We start from the raw sequence: 17227 nt of genomic DNA, 5'->3' as shown, positions 1-17227 counted from the left end.
CAGCTTCCATTACTAGTGCTCTCCTTGCCCAGCACTGTCAGTTTAGATGGGGGGCCATGTCTTGGTAGGTTTGCAGCTGTTCCATACTCTCCCTTTTTCAAATGAGGGACTGAACAGAACTCAGATGTTCAAAGCTTGAGGTATTGCTTTACAACTCAACCATGCTTTAAACATCCACACTTTATCCCTGACCTTAACTTTTTGTTTGTCGATTATATAAAATCCCAACAAAAAGCTTGAAGTAACAGGTTGTATTTTCTACTAGCTTATTTTGGTCAGTAGGTAACCAACTCCTCCAGCCTTTTGTACAGGCTCAGAGTCATTTGGAAAAACCTGGCACTGAAAGCATTTCAAACAATACGTAATTAAAATTTATAATTTGTGAAAATATTTTAGGGAACACATTTATTGGTTCTTAAGGACAACCCGGGTGTGATTGAACATGTGCTGGGAAACCCATGGACAGCCTAGAAACAGAGATAAGCACCATTCAAAGATTTGGATACAGAATTTAGAATACAGTTTGGAGCAAACCTGGGGATTATAGAGAGCTGGCGTTCCTCTTCCGAGACCCATACACCTTAGAAATTGGGGTGAATGTATCTCAAAGACCACTGAACTGGAAATGTGCGTAAAGCTGATCTTTTATAGAAAAGTACATATGGAAACTGGGACAACCTTAAGGGGATAAACCTAAATATACCGCACAATGGCTAATCAGTCCAGATGGCAGTGTTTATCCCCAGAAGATGTGCTTTACGGATCTGGTTGACCGACTTCTATACCGTTGCAAACAGGAATCACCTCAGTCCAGGGCTTTCAACATCCGATTAACATGTATTTTCTTTAACGTTTTAAAGTAAGGTTTAGTTGTTGGACACAAAACATGTCAGCTTTGCTCAGGCAGATGCAGGTTTGATCATATGCTAGTAATTATAGCAATTATTTCCTCCATCTAGCAGCTAATTTCAAAGTCTCTCTGAGATGTGAGAATAGTCTTCAAAATAAATCTGCCACTTTCCTATATGTACACACAATGAAACATCCACCTATACATCTTCCAATTAACCTCAATTTTATACTCTTAATGGAGAAACTGATCCACAGAAGGGCATATGATTTCTTTGTCATCCTCTGTGTGTTCCGATCCTCGTCCTCCTCATCTTGTTTTCTAGAAAAGCCTGACAGCTCCCATCTGTATTATCAAATTACTTTGTGGGACTTGATAAAGAAGAAAGACCCTCCATGCCTGCTTGGCCCGGCTGGCATGACTAATGCATTACGCATTGTCAAGCGCGGTTCATGTGTACATGCAGATGCACATATCCCAGCTGAGCGTTCAGCTCCCATATGTTCTGTTTCCGGGATCTGTGCTGGGAATACCAGGGCCTCAGAGGGCTGTCTGGTCCACCTCTAAGGGGAAAGCTTCATGTCTTCAATGGCTGTTTGAAATTAAATGTGCTGGAAAATAATTTGTTGCTCTGTGTCTAGTAAAAGCCACTTACAGTCACGTGTATTCAAGATGCTTGCTTCTGGTGATGCCAACAGAAAACATTGCTTGTTTTTCTGCTTGATGGATTTTAAAAGAACCTTCCGGACTGAAGAAGCTCAGATTGAGGGGAAACTGGATGGGAGCGGTCAGCAATAGTTCTAGACATTCTTCCTCATATGGTCAGGGAGAAGATGGGTTTGGAGGTTCCCCCACTATTTTCCTCGCCATTAACAAATTTCTGTTAAATTCAGTCTGGCACTTAAAATTTAGGTAATCAAACCAAGCAACAAGGTGGGATTTTATTAGACACTCAACTTGTGTAGTATACAAAAAGTCAATCTGCAAACAGACTGCCAGACAACACACCCATCAGAGATTAATCTGTTAACATTTCCTAAAAGGATCATCTGTTTTCAATGATATCCCTTAACTAGTACCTGTCTTACAACATAAAGTAGGCATGAAAATATCAAAAGCAACAAATCATGTTTCAATTTAAGCAAATCCAAGATGACATTTTGGGACTCCAGTAAACCACAAAGAGAAAACATGGAACATTTGTGAACGGCCAACCAAGCATACTCCTAGAGGGTTTCGGCGACTCATTCAGGAGGTCACAAAAGAACCCATAGTTACTGCCACAGTTATTCAGTAAAAGGAAAGAGCCAGTGACATTGACACTCAATAACAAAGGTTGGAAAAGATAGCTGATTATTCTATTAATCTTCTCATAACTACAGCCTCTATTAATTCCTCTCCTTTGCATCATAACTGTTGGTCAAAAATGATTGTTCACGTGAGTGTAGATTGCCAATCCATCCCATCATACTCATCTGCATAGGGACAACCCATGTTACGTGATCATATGTAATGTCAAAGTTCAACAAACCGTGATAAGCAATGATAATTACATGATGGTGATGAAGATATGGCCTTTTTTTACAGCAAAGACTGCATTAGGTTTAAATACAAATGTAAGAAAAACTAGATGATTAAGTCCTATATATGTATTACAATGCAGAATGTATTATAAAGTGTCATGTGTAGCAATAGTTATTGTCAAGGTTTGCAAGCACTGCTAAACACTGACTCTTATTCATTGCTTGGTAGAAGAAAATGCATGCCAGTGTGAGCTTGATGCAAACACCAGACTTTACTACAAACACACGAACAAGAAAAATCCCTGCTGGCTCAACGTAATTAAAACAAGTTCACTGTGTAAACCAATTATCACCTAGCTTAAGTCTCATGTTTGTGTTCAAATGAGGAAAGATAAAAATTTCAAATTTTATTCTCATTCTGTTCTGTCTTAATGTGACTAATGACATGTCCATCCAGCAAAAATTGGTCTTTCTTCTTGCTGGCTTCCCACCAGCATTCAATGACCTTGATATGGTTTGATACATCATCCATGCTCATAAAGAAATAATGAATAAATAGATTTCTTGAAACTCTACCTCCTTTTTGATATTTACACTACATTAATTTTTCAACAGATACTTAAGCCACTCTCAATATCGGTGTGTGCAATATTGCAATCGCAAAGGACTCTGTACACAATGTTGGTTAGAATAATAAATTTAAAGTGTCAAAGAATTGCTCCATGCATATTGATAATATATTTCAGCATTTAATGGATCCCAACGGACCTTCATGTCCTAACCTAATGTAGCAGTTGAGATGTTAATACTTAGTGTGGTTGACATAGTTTACAGCAAAAAGTGAAAATGGGGGTAATCGTAATCAATATTGCAGTTCTCAGCAATTAAACTGATTAAATATTTCCCTGATATTGTGCAGCCCAAGAGGTGGCAGCAGCATCCTCTGAAGAAATGAAACTTGGGCAGAGGTCCACCTTTCCACGAGAAAACATACAACTAGAACTACAATGGACTGGTTGAGACAACTAGATGGCCTAGTCAGTCTATACATAAAGCCATAAATGAATATGTGGCAAGACTTGTTAACAGACCTTCATACAGTCTGCGCTTGAACCGTTTAGCAAAGAGCACAAGTGAAAATATGGAAAGCTGCTTGCAGCTTTAAGTGCAGAATGTGAAAGAGTTCAAGGGATGGTAAAACTTTTGCAAGGCTCTCTATACCTCTGCTCTCAAGCTTGCAGTCATCAGTAGATAAAACTAGGCTTTTTGTTATAACTAATATGGAGCAAGTGAAACTGAAGTCAGGAATGTACATAAGCCCCTCAGAGGTTATTTTATCACAAATTGCCCATGGAGTCTCCTTTATAGGGTTCCTTAACTTCTTTTTGACATTGCTGATTAGCTCAACTGTATTTTTGGCATATGCCCTTTGCAGGTAATCCAAGCATCTTGCTGTTATTTTCTAATCTTTAAAGAAATTATTTTTACAAAAAATATGCAGTATGGTAAAATTGTTATACATTTGTCTCATAATTCAAGGTAAAAATAGCAGCATTAGATGTTGCGAGTTCTGATAAATCCAGGTGACTGCAGCAGCACTTGGAATAAACATTTCTCTGCTTCCTGCTTTAATTTTCAGCCAACCTGCAGTTTCATTACATATTTACAAACCCTTTAATGGCAGTAAAATGACTTTAAAAAAGTATCAATTTCCTAAACTGTTTTGAAATATTAAGGGAGACCAAGATGAAGTAGTTAAACCGATCTGGCATGCACTTTGGAAACTGCTCCAAGCTTCAGGGGTTTTAGTTTCCCTCCTCAAGAAAGAAAGAAAGCTGGCATGCTTGCATCAGTATGTGATCATATCACTGAAAGCAACACTCAAACATCAATCAAGACTTTTTTGTAGTTTGACTGTATAAGGAAGGCGGATAAAACTTAGATACCCTTTATGGCTGTAGCCTGTTCACATGTTGGCACATGTGCATCATTATACTGCCTCTTCCAGCCAACATCCCCATACTGTAACCATGGAAACAGACATCAGCCATCTGGGTTACTATGATACAGGGTAAAAAAGTAAGACCAACAAATTTGAGCGAAGATCTAAAGTTGAATAGGCACTTTTTATGAATGGCTTACCCTTCCTTCCCCTCAACAACGTCTACATTTTTTAAGTTCATTTACAGGCAGATATGATGCATTTACTTCATCTCATTGGGACTTACCCATTGGAGCTTTATATGCCTCCAAGAGATGTTTAAATAAATAAAACGGCATGTGTGTGTGATGAACAGCAGCCATCTGGCTGTACTACGCAGGATGAAACCATGGCTAAAAATTCTTTCCAAACGCTGGTCGACCCACATCTGTAACATTTCTGTAGCCCCTCACTTCAAGGATGAGCTCCAGCCAGCCATCTGCGCTGCTCAGAGACATCACCTGCTGTCACATACAACTATGGGTATAATTTTCCTTCATATAACGTTTTTATTTTGTTATTGTCCAATTGTGGTGAGCCTGTCATAATTAAAACCTCAGTTTCCTGTTCTTAGCTAACAGGAGTGGAATCCGGTGCTTCTAGGATTGACTTGTCAGCTTTCCAGGAATGGTTTTCTACAGACCTTTGTTATAGAGCTGTTATTTGAGCTATCATTGCCCATCATCTCCAGCCAGCCGGCACAATCTCCTCTGACATCAAGGTCTTTTTGTCCACACAGCTGCTCACTGGACACTCTCTTTAGGACCGTTCTCTGTAAATCTAAGAAATGGCTGTGAGTGAAAATTCCAGTCTATCAGCAGGTAATCATATACAGAGACAAGCTATTCTGGCACCAACAAGCATGCCATGTTCCAAGTCACTTAATATCACTATGGCCTCTAGTCTCATTTACCCTTGGGTACAATTTCCAGATGCCTGAAGATGCCACATTCATCTATTTAAAACAGATTTTCTGCACATGTGAACACCGTGGCAATGTCAAGTCATCATACGGTACAGGAAGGAGATGGGTTCTCTTACCCAGAGATGAAGTGTTTGTGTGAAATGCTTATCAACCTAAGAACCAAGCCAAAATACCTTGACATTATCCACCATGAATCGAGTCCTGAACTGACAGGGGCTGAAAGGCCACTCAGAGGAAAAAAACAATTACTCTCAAAGCAATATAAAAAGCCAGGTTTAAGTTTGCAAATACACTCGGAAACAAAGACCTTAATTTTTGGAGACATGTCCTGGGGTCTGATTAAACTCAAGTTGAAGTGTTTGGCCAAAATGATTGTTAGTATGGAGCAGGAAGCTTGCAAGTTTGAAAACACTATCCCAACTGTGAAGTATGGAAATGGCATCATGCCTGGGTATGTTGCAACACAAGGAATTAGTGCACTTTAAGAACTACATGGAGAGAACACCATGTGGAAGTTTGAAACAACATCCCAAGACAGCAGCAAGAAAGTTAAAAATCACAACTGTGTCTTCCAAATAGGAATTAACTCTAAGAAAAATGAGTTAAAAATAGTAGCTTCAGGACAAGTTAGTCAACAGTCTGGAGTGGCCCTGATCTTGGTCCTGTATCAAATTTGAGGGAAGAGATTTAAAGGTTTTAGTAAGCTAAGTGGCCTTCAAACCTGACCCAATTACACCAGTACCATCAGGAGGAATGGGCCAAAATTCCAGCAAACTGTTCTGAGAAGCTTGTGGAAGGAGCGCCAACAATTGACCCTAGCCATACAGTCTAAAAGGCAATTTAACCAAATACTAAGACAATGTATGTAAACTTCTAACTTTGAAAGCAGTTATGAAAACAAATCTATTTTGGCATTTAGGAAACCTAAATCCTAACTGACCTAAAACAGTAAACATTTTCTCTAGTATAAAGTCTGACAGTGATGAAACTAGGATATAATCTTTAATGCACTATATGTAACTCTGGTTTCAACTCTAAATTCTCTATCTTAGAGAGCTATTGAGAGAGATGTTACTCTTAAGTCATGTTGTACACTTTTACTGTCTCATCTGTTTCTGTGGATATATCAGCCCTGGCAAAAGACGAACCTAACAACATTTGAATAACTTGTAAAGAGCTGTTTAACCGACATATTTCATCCCTCTGAAACCAGATGTAATTTAAGTTTAACAGTGCAGCTCTTACCCTCAAGGCTTTGTTTTATGGAAACCCAGCAATGAAAAAAGGCTACAGAAACCTTTATTATTTTATTTAAATAGGAGCTAAAAAGTGATGTCAGGTGCTGGTAAAAACCCCATATTCCTTTTGTGTACACAAAGAAGAAAAAGGTCATTTGAATCCCATTGAAAAGTCTTCCCCAACAGACAGATATCGATCGACCGTGTAGGTTTGTACACAGCACTGTCTGCATGCAAGTGCGTGGGGAAATGAATGAGGACACACTGTTCTACTCTGGCAGACTGTTCACCTCACCAAACCAATGTAATAGTTCTGAGATGGCAGGATATTTATGCTCCTTCAGAGGTTTAATAAGGAACCATGTAAAGGAGAGGATCTTGCTTTTTATGAATTGACACCAGGCAATAACTGCAGGCAGGGCCATGCTGGTTGCACAAGCTTTTCTATGAATTATCTCATGTTTATTTTCATGAGCCCCAAGGGAATATTAAATTTGCCTTTTTCCCCAGGTTTACCCATTTGGAACCAAAAGAATGACATGACTTGGCTTTATTTTAACTTGGGCTTGATCTGTGCTGCAATCTAGTTACAGAAAGCAGCACATTAGATTCAACAGCCAAAGTAGTTAAGTCTTTGTGGGCATTAATGCAACACATTTATGTCATTTTACACAAAGTGTGGGAAAAAAAATTTTTTTTAAATGAGACTCTTGTCACAGCGGGTGACGCTGTGCAGATTTAATTAGACTTTGTGTCCATCAGGTAAACAATGAATTATGCATTATTTCGCTCTCCTGATGCAGTCACAACAATGGAGACTGCCTGATCCTAAACAAGCCAGTGCGGGGGATGAACATTCTGCTTTTTCAGACTTTTAGAAGAGCTGCCACCTGCTGACATGAGTTCCCAGCATGAGAGACACACAGACATTTCCTGTTACTCTCGCTGCATGACGTTAACTCAAGTCTCCTTAAAGTGCCCACATTTCCAAAAGTTAATTGAAGCAACAATGAGAAATGCATTGCATGTAGTGTTCCTGCAACAGTTTTAGTACACAAACTGTATGGCAATGCAACCAATACTGATTCAGTAACAGCCGGGGGGATACTGTGGTGCTGCTTCATGCCAATCCTGGCTGCCGAGAGCACCAAAGCGGCCTGTATGTTACCTGTTTAAGCAAGTCCGGTAACCAAACAAATCAGAAAACTTAAACTTCGTATGCTTTGTCAGAAAAGTGCATGGACATTTTAGAACACTCGCAGGCAATTAAACAGTTGCAATACTCTGGTTTCAGCTTTGCACAACCTTCTAATACTTTGTTAAAACATTTTTATTTGATAGCTAAGGATCAAAAGGATCATATTGTATTAGGCAGTCTAAGCTAAGCTCATACTTGGAACCAAAGTTCCAGAATGTAATATACTCATTTATTTCTTTGCAAATAACCATTTCGTGCCAATGTGGAAGAAGTAAAATAGCATTTTATTCCACTACTTTACATTTTTGAAACTGAAGTTTTAAGATAACACAAGTCTGGACTAACGGTTAGTTTAAGCTGCCAGAAGAAACTAATCTGCAGGTAAGATATTAACTGCTCAACCTTTTAACCGAACCCCACAGTACACTAGCTTCACACATAAATGTGAAACCTGTTTTGGAGGATGCTAGGCAGAAATATATAGTTGCATTTTGTAAACTAGAGAAATAAATGTCCACTTTGTAGCTGCATCTTGTGTCTGCAACAACTCAGTTTCTTGGCCCTGGTTTAAAAGCACTGAATAAACCTTTATTATCACTTTAAACTGATAGTGTTAAAACACGTTCTGTGATGACAGAGCTTATCTGTGCTGGACCACACTGAAGTAATATGTGAATGCATTTGATGAGCTGAGGGTTAAAGAATCGCACGCTGAGAACAAAATAGATTTGACGGCCATTGGGAAAACATTTCTAATAACATTTGTTTACTTCTGAGAAGTTGTTATCCTGTGCTAATGGCTGGTATTGTTGGTGAGAAAAAAACACTGCAAGCTGCTATTGAATGTTGCTGTCATTTACAGGTAATTACCTAAGATATATGTATACACACACAAACATTATCAACAGTGATATATTTCAAGTATTAAATATGGCTTGCAGCTAATGGAAACCCAACATTCAGTTTATGGAAACAAACTGACAACTAAATAAGCCCAATACGATGGAGTTTTCTATTTTTAAGTTCATGTTATGACCTACACAATTATATGAAAACTTACTTGACAGGATGTGACAACAGGCCATTGCCAAAGAAGCTGGATATTCACTGTACTGCATCCAAGTATATTAATGGAAAGTTAAGTAGAAGGAAAGGTCCGCTAGAACTGTCACATTCCTTGTGTTAAGCCACTCCTGAACTAAAGACAGTCAGAAGCATTGTACTTGGGTTATTGAGAAAAAGGACTGTACTGTTGCTCAGTGGTCCAAACTCCTTATTCAAAAGAAAATTAATTTTGCATTTGATTTGGAAATCAAAGTCTGGAGGACAAGTGAAGAAGAGGCAAACTGCTTCATAGAATATCGCACCCCATAAAAAAGGTTTTTTCTGACCTGTAACCAGGAAACACTCCAGATCTTCACCCAACTGAGAACCTGTGGTCAGTTCTCAACCCCAAGAACTAATAAGATAATGTATCACCATCAGTGAGGATTTGGCCAGAGGTACTTCATAGAATATCTTCAAGCTATAAAAAAAATAGAATTGTAACTAAAAATAATAAGCTTGCGTGATTTTGGTATTTTTGCCAAATAATAGCCACTTCAAATATGTTTGAACCTGAAACTGTTAAAAAAAAAAAAAAAAAAATCTTTTTGTCTCTGCCAGAACCTTTGGTCATTGCCATCAGAATTAAATATATTTATTTTAATGTGTTTGATTGAATTTAGTCCTTTCAGCACGCTTTGGTTCAGCTGCTGTGTGGAACAAATCAGAGCAGCGGTTTCTGGTAAAGATATATCTTTAAATGCAGCACGTTGTTAAACTGTTTATTTTTAGCAAGGCAGCAAAAATCTTCAATGGAGGCACACTTTTGGGAATATTGTTACAGGAAAAACATGCCAAAAAAAAAAAAAAAAAAAAGGACCAATTCAACAAACTACTTCTGTGTTCTCCACCGTAGTGCAACTGAAAAAGAAAACAGGCTCAACATGAAATCCAAACCACACTGGTGCAAGTGCTGCATTTTATCTCCTTTCACATCTTCAAAGTTCATCCACACCTTGCAAATCCCCGGCTAACCAGCCATGCTTCTGCTGGAGTGGAGCAGAATTCACAGATTGAAATCGATTTAATGGTTAGAGCTCACAGGGATGGGGAATGTGTCAGACATGATCCAAGCCCAGCTTAGTCTTATTACCACCCTAATGCACTTCGGTGTGGTATCAGTCCACCACTTTAAAGCTCCACATGATTACCTGGCCATTCCTGTGTGGTTTCTTATTAACACAAACATTGAAGGAATGAAAGGTGTGCAAAAAAGTTAGTCAAATTCCTGGGTCAAGGTCTCTGCAGATGTCACTGCTTTGATTTTCAAACACATGTGCTTGAGGGTTGCTTCCTATCTTTTGAGAAGTTTAAAATAATATCAAGTTTTGTTTTTTACTTATACTGTAAGCGGTTCAGAAATCTGTTATGATCCCAGGTAGGCATCACCATGACCATGATAACGTTCCACATACAGCGTACCATGGTACAGACAATGATGCTATAAATGACAAAGGTCTGAAAATGAGAAATATACGCAACAGCTTAATTTGCAGCTCAGTCAAAAGAGTCAAACTGAAGATCAGAACCACATTTTTTAAAGCTGAGATCAGTTTCACTAACCTCACCCAAATCAAACTACCTGTCTGAAAGCACGAAGTAGGCTAAAAGATCAGAAAACCCAATACAGGTCCTTCTCAAAAAATTAGCATATTGTGATAAAGTTAATTATTTTCCATAATGTCATGATGAAAATTTAACATTCATATATTTTAGATTCATTGCACACTAACTGAAATATTTCAGGTCTTTTATTGTCTTAATACGGATGATTTTGGCATACAGCTCATGAAAACCCAAAATTCCCATCTCACAAAATTAGCATATCATTAAAAGGGTCTCTAAACGAGTTATAAACCTAATCATCTGAATCAACGAGTTAACTCTAAACACCTGCAAAAGATTCCTGAGGCCTTTAAAACTCCCAGCCTGGTTCATCACTCAAAACCCCAATCATGGGTAAGACTGCCGACCTGACTGCTGTCCAGAAGGCCACTATTGACACCCTCAAGCAAGAGGGTAAGACACAGAAAGACATTTCTGAATGAATAGGCTGTTCCCAGAGTGCTGTATCAAGGCACCTCAGTGGGAAGTCTGTGGGAAGGAAAAAGTGTGGCAGAAAACGCTGCACAACGAGAAGAGGTGACCGGACCCTGAGGAAGATTGTGGAGAAGGGCCGATTCCAGACCTTGGGGGACCTGCGGAAGCAGTGGATTGAGTCTGGAGTAGAAACATCCAGAGCCACCGTGCACAGGCGTGTGCAGGAAATGGGCTACAGGTGCTGCATTCCCCAGGTCAAGCCACTTTTGAACCAGAAACAGTGGCAGAAGCGCCTGACCTGGGCTACAGAGAAGCAGCACTGGACTGTTGCTCAGTGGTCCAAAGTACTTTTTTCGGATGAAAGCAAATTCTGCATGTCATTCGGAAATCAAGGTGCCAGAGTCTGGAGGAAGACTGGGGAGAAGGAAATGCCAAAATGCCAGAAGTCCAGTGTCAAGTACCCACAGTCAGTGATGGTCTGGGGTGCCGTGTCAGCTGCTGGTGTTGGTCCACTGTGTTTTATCAAGGGCAGGGTCAATGCAGCTAGCTATCAGAAGATTTTGGAGCACTTCATGCTTCCATCTGCCAAAAAGCTTTATGGAGATGAAGATTTCATTTTTCAGCACGACCTGGCACCTGCTCACAGTGCCAAAACCACTGGTAAATGGTTTACTGACCATGGTATCACTGTGCTAATTGGCCTGCCAACTCTCCTGACCTGAACCCCATAGAGAATCTTTGGGATATTGTGAAGAGAACGTTGAGAGACTCAAGACCCAACACTCTGGATGAGCTAAAGGCCGCTATCGAAGCATCCTGGGCCTCCATAAGACCTCAGCAGTGCAACAGGCTGATTGCCTCCATGCCACGCCGCATTGAAGCAGTCATTTCTGCAAAAGGATTCCCGACCAAGTATTGAGTGCATAACTGTACATGATTATTTGAAGGTTGACGTTTTTTGTATTAAAAACACTTTCTTTTATTGGTCGGATGAAATATGCTAATTTTGTAAGATAGGAATTTTGGGTTTTCATGAGCTGTATGCCACAATCATCCGTATTAAGATAATAAAAGACCTGAAATATTTCAGTTAGTGGACCTGTATATCATGCACAGCTGTGAAGAAATTTCAGAACAGATGAGAAACAAAGTCACTGACATCTATCAGGTTGGAAAAAGTTACAAAACCATTTATCAAGGTATTGTCTGTGTCAAACCACAAGAGCCATTATCCACAAACCTTCCTCTGAATAGCCGGCCCACCCAAAATAATCCACGAGTCCATTGATAATTAATTCAGAAGTTCACAAAAGAACACAGAAAAACATCAAAAGCACTACCGGCCTCTCTTGGTTTACCTAAGGTCAGAGTTTATGATTCAACAATGAGAAAGAGACTGGGTAAAAAAATGGCCTCCAAGGTGAAAACCACTGCTGACCAAAAAAACAAAAAACAAAAGCTGAGCCCATTTCACATTTGATGACCTGCTGTAACTGATGGACAATAAATTATCTCTAACCAGGAAATCCTGAAGGAGAATGTCCAGCCAGGACAAAAATCCAAAGAATGTCAGCAAGTCCACCTCTGAATGAATGGAAAAAAAAAATTAATGAATCATATTACAGAGTGATGTTTTAAAGGCCAGCACCGTAGAAAGAGAGAGTTACGACACTCTTTGAACTCGCCGATAGACGGTCACGTGGTTCATGTAGCTCTCAATAGTTCCAAACATCTCAGCGGTGTCAGTCAGGTTGAACGGCTTCAGGCGCAACATAACGCAAAAAGCTAATTTTTTCACTCTTTCCTGTGACTTTTGGTAATTAAATAATAATGAACTGATTACTGGCTACTAAATCATAATTTGAAAATCCAAACAGAAGTAACAATACCTAATATAAATGCTCTTTCTGATCTCCTCCGCATGCTAGCAGGGATGCTATAACTGTATTCTGTGCCAGCGGTTAAGAGCTCTGATTAAACTTACCTTCGGATCTACATCCTATACTACGTGGAAAGATCTATTGCCTATGTATTTAAAAAATAAAAATCCAAATATTACAGATGGAAAATGAGCAGAATTAAAATTTTATTTAAAAATTTTATAATTTTTAAATGAATGAGGAAAATATGTAACTGTATGAAAATATGACTGAAGACCTGGGATGAAGTCTTAATTTTTGTAGAAGACATAATTATACAATTTTTTTGCAGTCATGTGAACTGAGTACTTGTATCTATAACAGAGCTGATTGTGACCGTAGTCTGACAACTGTTGTAAAATTGTAATTCATTGACTAAAATGTTCATTTAATTCAAAATGTAGTTAAAATTTTATTAGATGACAAAACAACTGAATTGTGCAAAAATAAATGAACAATTTATTGTAAGATATGTAAAATGCAAAACTAGCTTTAATAAATAAGTACTTGCACTACCATTTATACAGTTTATTAATTACATCTGCACCAATAAACTGTATCTGATCAAATCTGGACAAGGTAGAAATGTGCCCAAGTCTGAATGAGGGTTCATCCTCCTTGGCATCATTGGCAGCAGCTCCTTTTTAAGTCAGTCACCACATCTGCTGACCTCCCTGAAAACAATACAGAAACAATCAATATCATAGCTAGAAGGCAAAAAAAAGTAAATGTGTTCCTCTGTAGGTTCAGCAGGCTACCATGGTTGGGTGTGCTGCATTTGGAGGCACCTATCGGTCAGAGAAAGGAATCCATATGTATGGCTTCCCAATAGATCCTGAAAGAAGGAAAAAATGGTTGGTTCAAGTCAGTAGAAGCAACCTCACCAGCTTCCATAGGTCTTGTTGTGGTAAACACCACTGACATGGGCAGTGCTAACCGAGCGATGTGGCGGGCTTTTGGAGTGGGCCACAAGAAAGCATTTGTCCAACACCCAGTAAGACCAGACAAAAGGCTGTACTTCATGCCAGATGTCCCTCATCTGGTGAAGAATTTGAAGAGTGCCCTGGTTGGTGGTCAGACCTTAACAATTCCACCAGAAATTGTACAAAAAGTGAGTCTGCCACACAATGAGGTTTCACTGGGTCCTTTGAAAGATTTGGTAGATTTTCAGGAACAAATGCCTTTGAAAATTGCTACAAATCTTTCACAAAAAACCCTTCAGCCCAGTCATTTTGACAAAATGAATGTGGGGCCTGCATTGAATGTCTTTAGTAAGTCAGCAAGTGCAGGTCTGAAATACATGGTGGAGAAGGAGCAGCAACCCACCTCTAATCTGACAACAGCCTGGTTTCTGGAGCAGGTGAACCACTGGTTTGATCTCATGTCCTCTCGCCACCCTGTGATGGGACTCAGCAGGCACAAGATGGAAGAGTACCACAAAGCTATTAAATTCCTCCAAGACATGTTGGCACTCTTCAGTGGACTTAGAATAGGTCCTACAGGAAGCTGGAAACCAGTGCAAACAGGAATTGTGATGGCAACATCTACAATTTTAGGTATTCAGAAAGACATGCTTGACCATGGACACATGTTTGTGTTGACAAGCAGGTTTACTCAGGACTGCCTTGAAAACTTGTTCAGCTGCATACGGCAAAGGAATCCAGTCCCAACACCAGAGGAGTTTCACCAGGCACTGAGATCAATCTCAGTTGGGCAGTTCCTTACAACTGTAAAATCAGGAAGCTATCAGGAGGATGGCGGCAGTCTTCTGGCAGAGTTCCTGGACATTAAGGAGACATTTCCCAGTCCTGGCCTTTGTGTGGAGCAGCTGATTGGAGACACAGATACTCCTGACCTCACCAACAGCGAAACATGTATTCTGTACCATCTTACAGGATACATTGTGAATAAAGTCATCAAACATTCCAACATCTGTGATGGATGCTCAAGTTCAATTAAGCAAAATGATGACACTTCAGAAGGAGAGCACATTACCCTATTGATACTGAAGGAATTCAAACCAGGGGTGCTGTGTCAGCAATCACATGACGCCTTCAGTCTGGTCCAGAAAGTTGAAAAACTTTTCAGAACAAGGTCCAATAAATCTGTCATGGAGCTCCCAAATGCCATGGATACTCTAGAGAGAGAAGCAAATCTATTAGAAAGAATGCTTCCTTCATGTGACGAAGTGCAAAGAAAAATAGCCACCAGATTCATCAGGCTGAGACTAAGAATAGCAGCAAAACATATCTTTAATGAAAGAAAAAAAATTCTGGCCAATGCTGGACATCTTGGAAGTAAAAGCCAGGCGAAAAACACAAAGAAAAAACAATGTCAAACCTCATCTTGCACCCCAACAAACAAGCCCTAAGCAAACACCTTGACTGTTACCACGGACCTTTGATTGTTTAAAGGTATTTTTTGTTACCGTTCTACTGTGTATTGATGCTGATATGTTCAAGTAATAATTCTTAATTTCTTTTTCTGTCTTGAGATAGATTCTAATATCTACTTCAACTTCATCCATGACTGTAAATACCAACTTTGTGAAGGTCTTAAAATGTTAAAATCATTTTGTTCAGACATCTTGATTCAGCTCTTATTATTTTTAAGGACAGAAATCTTGTTACCTTTGTGGTGCTTTGTATGCAACAAGGTTCAGCAGTTCACTTAAGCCATTTTCATGTGGTTTACCTGGAAAAGAATAATAAAAAATGACTCATCTTCACAATCACGTTTAATGATAATGTCCCCATTTATGTGGCCGTCATTGACAAACAATCTATAACTTTAACTAAATTAACCATGTCAATATCACAGTATTTTTCAAGATGTGCTAGTTCAGTAGTTGGAATTACAATAAAAATTAGACAATTATCAACGTTAAGAATGTAAGCTGTAATGGACATTTTAAAATGCTGAATCAGACACAATGAGATAGACCTGTCTAAAACCCGCCATGCTTACAATGAGCTAGCTGCAGTTAAAATACAACAAGCGAGTTAACATGCTTAATTAACTAAACCTGGCGATATAAAATATTATTGCTAAACTGCGATACAGAACAGTAAACTAAAGCCTCACAATATCAATATAATGTTGTATTTTCATCAACTTACCGTAAAAAATCCTTACGAAGCACCGAGAATGAACTACGTCCAATGCTGGAGCTGCTGGTGTTTGGAACTATTAGCAGCTCCATGAACCACGTGACTTCCGCATTCCATTCTTTCTATAGAAGTCAATGGGAGTGTCATAACTCTCTCTTTCTACGGCGCTGTTAAAGGCCAGACTGAAATCCAACTGAGATGCTGTGGCATAACCTTGAACATGTTTGAAAACCCTCCAATGAAGCTGAATTAAAACAATTGTGCAAAATTCCTCCACAGTGACTGATTACCAGCTATCACAACTAGGTGCTAGCAGTTGTTTCGGCCTTGGGAGGCACAACCAGTTAACACTATTATTTTAACACTTTATCTCTTAACAAATGAAATTCTTCGAGAAAAAAAAAAAAAGGCAAAAAGAACTTACACAGGTTATCCTTGTCCAATATAAAAACTGGTGGGATCTGAAGTGATTAAAGGAATCTGTAAGGAAGCAAATACTACCACACAGCAATGAACCTTGAAGAGCCTCTAGAGTTTGCCTTGTGCTTGGTTTTCTCTGCATTTTCACCTTAATCTTGCCACTGAACAAGAAATCCGGTGCAAAACAAGCTGATGGGTCACAAATTGGAAAGGTCTGTCTTGACACTCTGAAAAACTTTGATGCTGGTAGGTTTGGTCTCCTTAAATGTTTTCCAGGCATTTGGTTCCCAAAAGAGAAGTCTTAAATTAAACAGAAAGTGCTTAGTTAGCCTTCTTGCTGACAGTTGTGTGACTGTTATAATACAAACTTTCTTGCCTGTTAAAGCTCTTAATGATGCTTTTTAGGGCAGATTTACACACTGTGTGCACAAACTTCCTCATTTAAAAAAGAGTAAATACTGTGCCCAACTTCTGTGTGACTGCTGATGTATCTCAAACAAGAATATTGTGGATGTGCATCACAGAGAAAAGTGCATTAAAAAAAAAGAAAAGACATCCTCATCCTAATTAATGCTTTTCTTGACCAAGAAAACTGAGTATTTCTGTTTTTCCTCCTGAACTATATCAGATAAAGATTTAGCTACAAGTCTTCAAAGAATATGAATGTCCAGTGTGTGGAAGCAGAGAAGGTACAACATGCCACATTTGATGCCTGTGCAAAGTGCTATCCTTTTAATTGGCCTGCTAACAGTGTTACCTGGGTGGCTTTTTGGAGTTTAGCGTTTGGCTAAAACGGTTATAAAATTGTTGCAATTTCGTAGAAAAGCAGACTAAAACTGAAATACAAGATCCCACATAAAAGCAAAACACAATCTCACAAATCACTTCACCTTCTGTGGAGAACTTTAAACCATTAGGA

General features: G+C 39.0%; 1 protein-coding gene and 1 long non-coding RNA gene across 5 annotated transcripts in view; both read right to left on the bottom strand.

The window, feature by feature from the left end:
* The window catches only part of LOC124861683 (gamma-aminobutyric acid receptor subunit gamma-3-like), a 190925-nt gene that overhangs the window by 147597 nt on the left and 26101 nt on the right, over positions 1–17227 (bottom strand). The window lies entirely within an intron of this gene.
* LOC124861684 lies at positions 13267–16594 on the bottom strand. The gene is made up of 4 exons (XR_007036715.1): positions 15409–16594; positions 14105–14915; positions 13537–13613; positions 13267–13452 (listed from the first exon to the last, which is right to left on the bottom strand). It is a non-coding gene; the product is annotated as an uncharacterized LOC124861684 (long non-coding RNA).

Source organism: Girardinichthys multiradiatus, chromosome 24, assembly GCF_021462225.1.
Source record: "Girardinichthys multiradiatus isolate DD_20200921_A chromosome 24, DD_fGirMul_XY1, whole genome shotgun sequence".
In the NCBI taxonomy this organism is placed as follows: Eukaryota; Metazoa; Chordata; class Actinopteri; order Cyprinodontiformes; family Goodeidae; genus Girardinichthys; species Girardinichthys multiradiatus.
Note: the sequence above shows the minus strand (reverse complement) of the source record. Positions and strands in the feature narration are given on the sequence as shown.